Here is a 9,409-nt window from a genome sequence, read left to right on the forward strand (position 1 = left end):
CAGAGATATATTGAGGACTACAGACTGCCTTCATTGTTTACTGAAGTCAACCACAGCAAACGGTTTTAACTTCTCTTTTAAAAACCTTTTGCATGCACTTTTGCGGGGGGTGTTCCACACTGATCCTGAACTCTGTATTGGTGAATTATGCTACCTGTGGTCCCGAGACAAAGTTCTGGGCTTGCTCTTTAAGCATAACTGACCACTGCCTTACACATCAAGCAACTATGGGTCAAATGTGCGAGCACTAAACATCCTACATGTCCTCTCTTCCACTTTTGGGAGCAGATTGAGGTTATGCTAAAAAAGAAATGTCGTGGTCTTATTAGACTGAATTAGACTATGGGTCACTGGTCTGGGCTCTGTCAGGACCTTGGCCTTAAAGATTTTGGACTGCTTTCATCATTAGGGACTTAGCTCTGCACTGGGTTTTCTGTCACCTGTTGAGCTTGTACTCATTCTTGTGAACCTCCTTTACTCAACTGTTTGCAACTGTCTTTACTGTATGCTTCAAAGTTTTTCCTTACCAAACATACCACCTGGGTTAAGTTTTCCCTTCCCTCATTGGGTATGCTTTTCAGAACAAGCGATCTGTTATTGCTTCTTGGCATTGGCATGCAGATGCAGTTTGATGAATTGGGTCTGTCCTTGGATAACATTGCAAAATCCACTGGTCAGCCCATCCCACCATAGCTTATTACAGTCCCCAAATGGGACCTTTTCTTTAATCATTCTATTCCTGATTGGAAGTTCCATCTTTTATTTGCTAAACATCTTTCAATCAATCTTTCTATTCCATATTTATATGGATGGTTGAAAATCAGGTGACTCTGTGGGCTCTGCCATGGTTTGTTATGGTTCGGTTATTACACAGAACCTCCTCTACAGCTTCTGTGTTTGCTGCTGAACTGCTGTATGCCATTTCTCTTACCCTGGATCACATAAAAGCTTAGCAGTACTCAAATTGCACTATTTATACTGACTTGCATAGTGGTCTTCTGGTCCTGGAATCACTTCAGTTTTCACCCTGTTCTTCTTGCCAATATTCAAAACCAAGTGGCCCATTTCTCTTTAACATGTACTTTTATCCAGTTTTTGGATACTGGATACACATTGGAATTTATCTTTTAATGCCATTTAAGTTTTAATTTATACATTAGACCTATTTTAATGTGTTTCACTTTTAAGAATCAAAGTGCAACTAGTTTGATTTGAAGATTAGAAAATGGCCATAATGTTAAATAACTTGAAACCAGGACTGGAAAGGCCGGCTTCAAGTGAATAACTCTGCTGTTTGAACTACCTGTCATTCATCCTGGCAAGTTATTATTAAACATGTGTTTTAAACTTTTATTACTTTTTTAAAAGAGGCCATAACATCAAATAAGTCAGAACTATGACTGGAGAGACTAACTGGTGGTGGTTTTGTAGTTACCTGTTAGTGTTCCTGGTGAGTTATGGTTTTACATATAATTATGCTACAGAAAGTCTTTACAACTTGAATTACTGTAGTTTTGATGTTGTAGACTGGATGTAAATGTTGGTTTTAAAACTTTGTTTATGTTTTTAAAACCTTAATTTACCTTAATTTCCTTTATGAATTTTACTAAATTTAATTTTAACTTTTACTGGATGTTTGGCACAGATAGCTTAACTGCTTTGTGTCATAAAACATAAATCAACCAACAATCAATCCACTAAATGATTAACAAGACATTTCTAGGATGGAGGTCTATTTTGAGCTGTTTTTAGCCAGTTTACCTGCACTGAGCCATTGTCTGCAACTTTAACATTTTATAATATATCTATTTTTCATCTCAAGTCACTACTTTGTCCGGAACGGTGAGTTACGTTCATGAGAATACAGAGAAGTACAAATGTCCACTCTTGCTCTAAGATTGGCTTCTGTCAAATCATGGGAACCCTTTTCCAATTTTGACACCTTTTCAAGCTGTTTGCAGATGATGGTGAACTATCAAACAATTTGAATTAAGCTTCTGTTCTAGTTCTTCAACTGTTACAGCACAATCTTCATCAAGTGCAGCCAATAGTAAGTCATCATTAAACTCAACAGGATGACCTGAATGTGGCACATCACTTAAGGTGTAGTCACCTGATCTGAACTTCTGATACTACCTTTGACATTTTCTTTCATTGAGAGACTCCCACCATAAACACCTTGAATGTTTCATGTAGTTTCTGCTGCACTGTTGCCTTTATTAAACTCATAAAACATTATGTGTCTAATGTGCTCCTCAGACATATCCATCATCTTAAGGGTTTATTTGATTAATGCTCTGAAAAGTGGAGTTGGGTTAGATTCTTTTATTTATCTGAACATTTTTTATACACATCCTACTACATATTTTATTCATTAAAACCTTCTACAAAGACAGAAATAATGATGCACTTTCTGTATTAAATTTTTGGACATTACTTATGGGATAAACTGATAGTATATAAAATGTGAAAAGTCAGTACCTTTTCAGAATATTTAATAATTGCATAATTTATTTCTCATTCATCTTAATAAGTCCATTATTAACTTCAAATAATTTATTTGCCCTAGTTTACATTACATAGGTTTTCAATTTGACAGTGTTTTGCCATCTGTTATTTGTTTCAATATTGAATGCTAAATATTAATTCTTTTCTGATTGCACGGGTCAAGTCAACATTCATGATTGAAATGATGGGATGACGGATATTAATAATGTTGTGGCTAAATTTGATTTCACAAAGAAATTATTCAAAAGAAAACTGTTAGGATTTAATTAAACTTCCATTCACATTTCAAAATGGGACATTCTTTAAGATTTACTGTATATCATTGAAATACCAAGAGTTACTTTCAAGGTGATCAATATAAGTAGCTCAGTGCTTTGGCTGTGAGTACAACACTATTACCCTTTTCAAAGTCAGTAAGTAATTTAAATTGATGAGATTAAACTTTCATCACTGAATGTGGTTACTTTTTGCTTGTGTTTTATAAGAGATTATTTTATTTGTTTGTATAGAAAGAAGTGTGGAAAGCCTGAGATCTAGAATTTTGAAACAAGAAAAGTGAAGCCAGCTGTTGAAAAAGGTACATTTATGTTTGAATTAGTATTGTTATTAATGGTTGAATACACTTGATAAGATACGTTGATACGATGTATAAAATGTTATTGATATTTAAATAATTATTTGTTACTTATGATAACTAGTAATATATTGCATTGTGAGGTTTTAAATACATAATAAATTTGAGATCCAATTAATGTACAAGTTACTCATTTGCTTGAAAGTTGTAATTTAGGGAAACAATTTGTAAAATCAAAACCTAAAGAAAATGTTTATATGTTTTGTAATTTGTTTTGAATGGCTTGTCATATGTACAATAATGCGCACAAAATAGGAGAAATTACTTATCAGTAGAATACTAATTAATCAGGATACACTCAAGTATCATCAAGATCAGTTATATAATATTTTTAAATGTATTATTTTAAACCATACCACTTGTTATACTTGTTGAATAACTCATACCTCATGACAAAATGTGATATGTTTTAGATGAACCAACTAAGAGGAAGAAATAAACAGGGTTTGGGAACAGAAACATAAAAAGAGCTTGAAGAAATAATTACAAAACATCAACATGATTTGAAATGTATTGAGGCAGAAAAGGAAGAACTGAGACAGAAAGTTAATCCAACTTGAGAATAAAGTATGAGCCAGTGGATCTCTCTTAATTCAGAATTTGGAATAAAGTGTGTTTTTTTTCTGGACAAGACGTTTGTAAATTGCTTGGTGACAGCTGAACTGCAAAATGACTATTCTGTTTATTTGATGGTACAAGTACACTTGGCAGCACTCAAAATGACTATTCTGTTTATTTGATGGTACAAGTACACTTGGCAGCACTCAAAATGACTATTCTGTTTATTTGATGGTTTCAAGTACACCTTGGCGGCACTCAAAATGACTATTCTGTTTATTTGATGGTACAAAGTACAATTGGCAGCACTCAAAATGACTATTCTGTTTGTTTGATTTGATTTTCACAATTTTGCTGCACTCAAAATGACTATTCTGTTTATTTGATGGTGTTCAAATAACTTGGCAGCACTCAAAGAGCCATTCATTCTGTTTATTTGATGGTACAAGTACAATTAACAGCACTCAAAATGACTATTCTGTTTTATTTGATGGTACAAATACACTTACAGCGGCTCAAAATGACTATTCTGTTTATTTGATGGTACAAGTTACAATTGGCAGCACCTAAAAATGACTATTCTGTTTATTTGATGGTACAGTACACTTGGCAGCACTCAAAATGACTATTCTAAATTTATTTGATGGTACACAGAGTACACTTGGCAGCACTCAAAATGACTATTCTGTTTATTTGATGGTACAAGAGGCTGCTTTGGCAGCACTCAAAATGCTGATTCATTTTGTTTATTTCATTTTACAATTACACTTGGCAGCACTCAAAATGACTATTCTGTTTATTTGATGGTACAAGTACACTTGGCAGCACTCAAAATGACTATTCTGTTTATTTGATGGTACAAGTACACTTGGCAGCACTCAAAATGACTATTCTGTTTATTTGATGGAATTACAAGTACACTTGGCAGCACTCAAAATGACTATTCTGTTTATTTGATGGTACACAAGTACACTTGGCAGCACTCAAAATGACTTATTCTGTTTATTTGATGGTACAAGTTGCCAGCGGCAGCACTCAAAATGACTATTCTGTTGATTTAATGGTTCAAGTACACTTGGCAGCACTCAAAAGTGATTATTCTGTTTATTTGATGGTACAAATTTTTCTTGGCAGCACTCAAAATGACTATTCTGTTTATTTGATGGTACAAGTACACTTGGCAGCACTCAAAATGACTATTCTGTTTATTTGATGGTACAAGTTTTACTTGGCAGCACTCATAATGACTATTCTGTTTATTTGATGGTTTTTCACAAGTACAATTGGCAGGACTCATGTGACTATTCTGTTTTATTTGATGGTACAAGTACACTTGGCAGGACTCAAAATGACTATTCTGTTTATTTGAGTGGTACAATTTTACTTGGCAGGACTCAAAATGACTATTCTGTTTATTTGATGGTACAAGTACACTTGGCAGCACTCAAAATGACTATTCTGTTTATTTGATGGGTACAAGTTAGCGGCAGCACTCAAAATGACTATTCTGTTTATTTGATACAAGAACACTTGGCAGCACTCAAAATGACTATTCTGTTTATTTGATGGTACAAAGTACACTTGGCAGCACTCAAAATGACTATTCTGTTTATTTGATGGTACAAGTGCTCTTGGCAGAAATTACTCAAAATGACTATTCTGTTTATTTGATGGTACAAGTGCACTTGGCAGCACTCAAAATGAAACTATTCTGTTTATTTGATGCATTTTCAATTGGCAGTTCTCAATTGGCTATTCTGTTCATTTGCTGGTACTAGTGGGCTTGGCGGCACTCAAAATGACTATTCTGTTTATTTGATGGTACAAGTACATTTACCAGCACTCAAAATGACTATTCTGTTTATTTGATGGTACAAAATTTTTGCACTTGGCAGCACTCAAAATGACTATTCTGTTTATTTGATGGAACAAGTACACTTGGCAGCACTCAAAATGACTATTCTGTTTATTTGATGGTACAAATACCTTGTTGCACTCAAAATGACTATTCTGTTTATTTGATGAATTTTTTACATTTGGCAGCACTCCAAATGACTTATTCTGTTTATTTGATGGCACATTACACTTGGCAGCACTCAAAAAATGACTATTCTGTTTATTTGATGGTACAAGTACACTTGGCAGCACTCAAAATGACTATTCTGTTTATTTGATGGAACAAGTGCACTTGGCAGCACTCAAAATGACTATTCTGTTTATTTGATGAATTTTCAGTGGCTTGGCAGCACTCAAAATGACTATTCTGTTTATTTGATGGTACAAATACAATTGGCAGCACTCAAAATGATTATTCTGTTTATTTGATGGAACAAGTACAATTGGCAGCACTCAAAATGACTATTCTGTTTATTTGATGGTACAGGCAAACTTGGAAGCACTCAGAAATGACTATTCTGTTTATTGATGAATGGTACATTACACTTGGCAGCACCAAAATGACTATTCTGTTTATTTGAAAGATACAAGTACAATTTGGCAGCACTCAAAATGACTATTCTGTTTATTTGATGGTACAAGTACACTTGGCAGCACTCAAAATGACTATTCTGTTTATTTGATGGTACAAGTGCAATTGGCAGCACTCAAAATGACTATTCTGTTTATTTGATGGTACAAGTGCACTTGGCAGCACTCAAAATGACTATTCTGTTTATTTGATGGTACAAGTACAATTGGCAGCACTCAAAATGACTATTCTGTTTATTTGATGGTACAAGTACACTTGGCAGCACTCAAAATGACTATTCTGTTTATTTGATGGTACAAGTACAATTGGCAGCACTCAAAATGACTATTCTGTTTATTTGATGGTACAAGTACACTTGGCAGCACTCAAAATGACTATTCTGTTTATTTGATGGTACAAGTACACTTGGCAGCACTCAAAATGACTATTCTGTTTATTTGATGGTACAAGTACACTTGGCAGCACTCAAAATGACTATTCTGTTTATTTGATGGTACAAGTACAATTGGCAGCACTCAAAATGACTATTCTGTTTATTTGATGGTACAAGTACAATTGGCAGCACTCAAAATGACTATTCTGTTTATTTGATGGTACAAGTACACTTGGCAGCACTCAAAATGACTATTCTGTTTATTTGATGGTACAAGTACACTTGGCAGCACTCAAAATGACTATTCTGTTTATTTGATGGTACAAGTACACTTGGCAGCACTCAAAATGACTATTCTGTTTATTTGATGGTACAAGTGCACTTGGCAGCACTCAAAATGACTATTCTGTTTATTTGATGGTACTAGTTATTTGGCAGCACTCAAAATGACTATTCTGTTTATTTGATGGTACAAGTACAATTACAGCAGCACTCAAAATGACTATTCTGTTTATTTGATGGTACAAGTACACTTGGCAGCACTCAAAATGACTATTCTGTTTATTTGATGGTACAAGTACACTTGGCAGCACTCAAAATGACTATTCTGTTTATTTGATGGTACAAGTACAATTGGCAGCAGCACTCAAAATGACTATTCTGTTTATTTGATGGTACAAGTACACTTGGCAGCACTCAAAATGACTATTCTGTTTATTTGATGGTACAAGTACAATTGGCAGCACTCAAAATGACTATTCTGTTTATTTGATGGTACAAGTACACTTGGCAGCACTCAAAATGACTATTCTGTTTATTTGATGGTACAAGTGCAATTGGCAGCACTCAAAATGACTATTCTGTTTATTTGATGGTACAAGTACACTTGGCAGCACTCAAAATGACTATTCTGTTTATTTGATGGTACAAGTGCAATTGGCAGCACTCAAAATGACTATTCTGTTTATTTGATGGTACAAGTACACTTGGCAGCACTCAAAATGACTATTCTGTTTATTTGATGGTACAAGTACACTTGGCAGCACTCAAAATGACTATTCTGTTTATTTGATGGTACAAGTACACTTGGCAGCACTCAAAATGACTATTCTGTTTATTTGATGGTACAAGTACACTTGGCAGCACTCAAAATGACTATTCTGTTTATTTGATGGTACAAGTACACTTGGCAGCACTCAAAATGACTATTCTGTTTATTTGATGGTACAAGTACACTTGGCAGCACTCAAAATGACTATTCTGTTTATTTGATGGTACAAGTGCACTTGGCAGCACTCAAAATGACTATTCTGTTTATTTGATGGTACAAGTGCACTTGGCAGCACTCAAAATGACTATTCTGTTTATTTGATGGTACAAGTACAATTGGCAGCACTCAAAATGACTATTCTGTTTATTTGATGGTACAAGTACACTTGGCAGCACTCAAAATGACTATTCTGTTTATTTGATGGTACAAGTGCACTTGGCAGCACTCAAAATGACTATTCTGTTTATTTGATGGTACAAGTACAATTGGCAGCACTCAAAATGACTATTCTGTTTATTTGATGGTACACAAAGTACAATTGGCAGCACTCAAAATGACTATTCTGTTTATTTGATGGTACAAGTACAATTGGCAGCACTTTATTTCTTTTTCAGTTCTGTGTTTATTTGAGATTTTGAATGATTGAAACGTAGCTGGAAAGAACCTGTTGTAGGGTTTACAGATGTACTTTACATTTCTAGAAAAATGACACCTACATTGTACTACCACAGGATAAAATGTACATTTGTCACTTATGATTCAAATTGTTCACAAAGAGGTATACTTTATTTATTTCTAGCATTGTAACATTCTCTTGTTAAATAATGAGACCTATCGATCTTGTATTGGAACATCATTCTACGCTTGTTGGGTCATCAGACCTACCTTTCTAGTACTGGAACATTTAATGGTCAGAGCTTCCATCCACTACCCATTAGTACTAGAATATTTGATGGTCAGAGCTTCCATCCACTACCCATTAGTACTGGAATATTTGATGGTCAGAGCTTCCCTCCACTACCCTTCTTGTACTAAACATTTAATGGTCAGAGCTTCCCTCCACTACCCTTCTTGTATTTGAACATTTAATGATCAGAGTTGCCCTCCATTAAACTTCTTGTATTTGAACATTTAATGGTCAGAGCTTCCCTCCTTTACCCTTCTTGTATTTGAACATTTAATGGTCAGAGCTTCCCTCCTTTACCCTTCTTGTATTTGAACATTTAATGGTCAGAGCTTCCCTCCATTACTCTTCTTGTATTTGAATATTTAATGGTCAGAGCTTCCCTCCATTACCCTTCTTGTATTTGAACATTTAATGATCAGAGCGTTCCCTCCATTAAACTTCTTGTATTTGAACATTTAATGGTCAGAGCTTCCCTCCATTACTCTTCTTGTATTTGAACATTTAATGGTCAGAGCTTCCCTCCACTACCCTTCTTGTATTTGAACATTTAATGATCAGAGCTGCCCTCCATTAAACTTCTTGTATTTGAACATTTAATGGTCAGAGCTTCCCTCCATTAAACTTTATGTATTTGAATATTTAATGGTCAGAGCTTCCCTCCACTACCCTTCTTGTATTTGAACATTTAGTGATCAGAGTTGCCCTCCATTAAACTTCTTGTATTTGAACATTTAATGGTCAGAGCTTCCCTCCATTAAACTTCTTGTATTTGAACATTTAATGGTCAGAGCTTCCCTCCTTTACCCTTCTTGTATTTGAACATTTAATGGTCAGAGCTTCCTCCTTTACCTTCTTGTATTTGAACATTTAATGGTCAGAGCTTCCCTCCT

Source organism: Tachypleus tridentatus, chromosome 10 (assembly GCF_004210375.1).
Source record: "Tachypleus tridentatus isolate NWPU-2018 chromosome 10, ASM421037v1, whole genome shotgun sequence".
Lineage (NCBI taxonomy): Eukaryota > Metazoa > Arthropoda > Merostomata > Xiphosura > Limulidae > Tachypleus > Tachypleus tridentatus.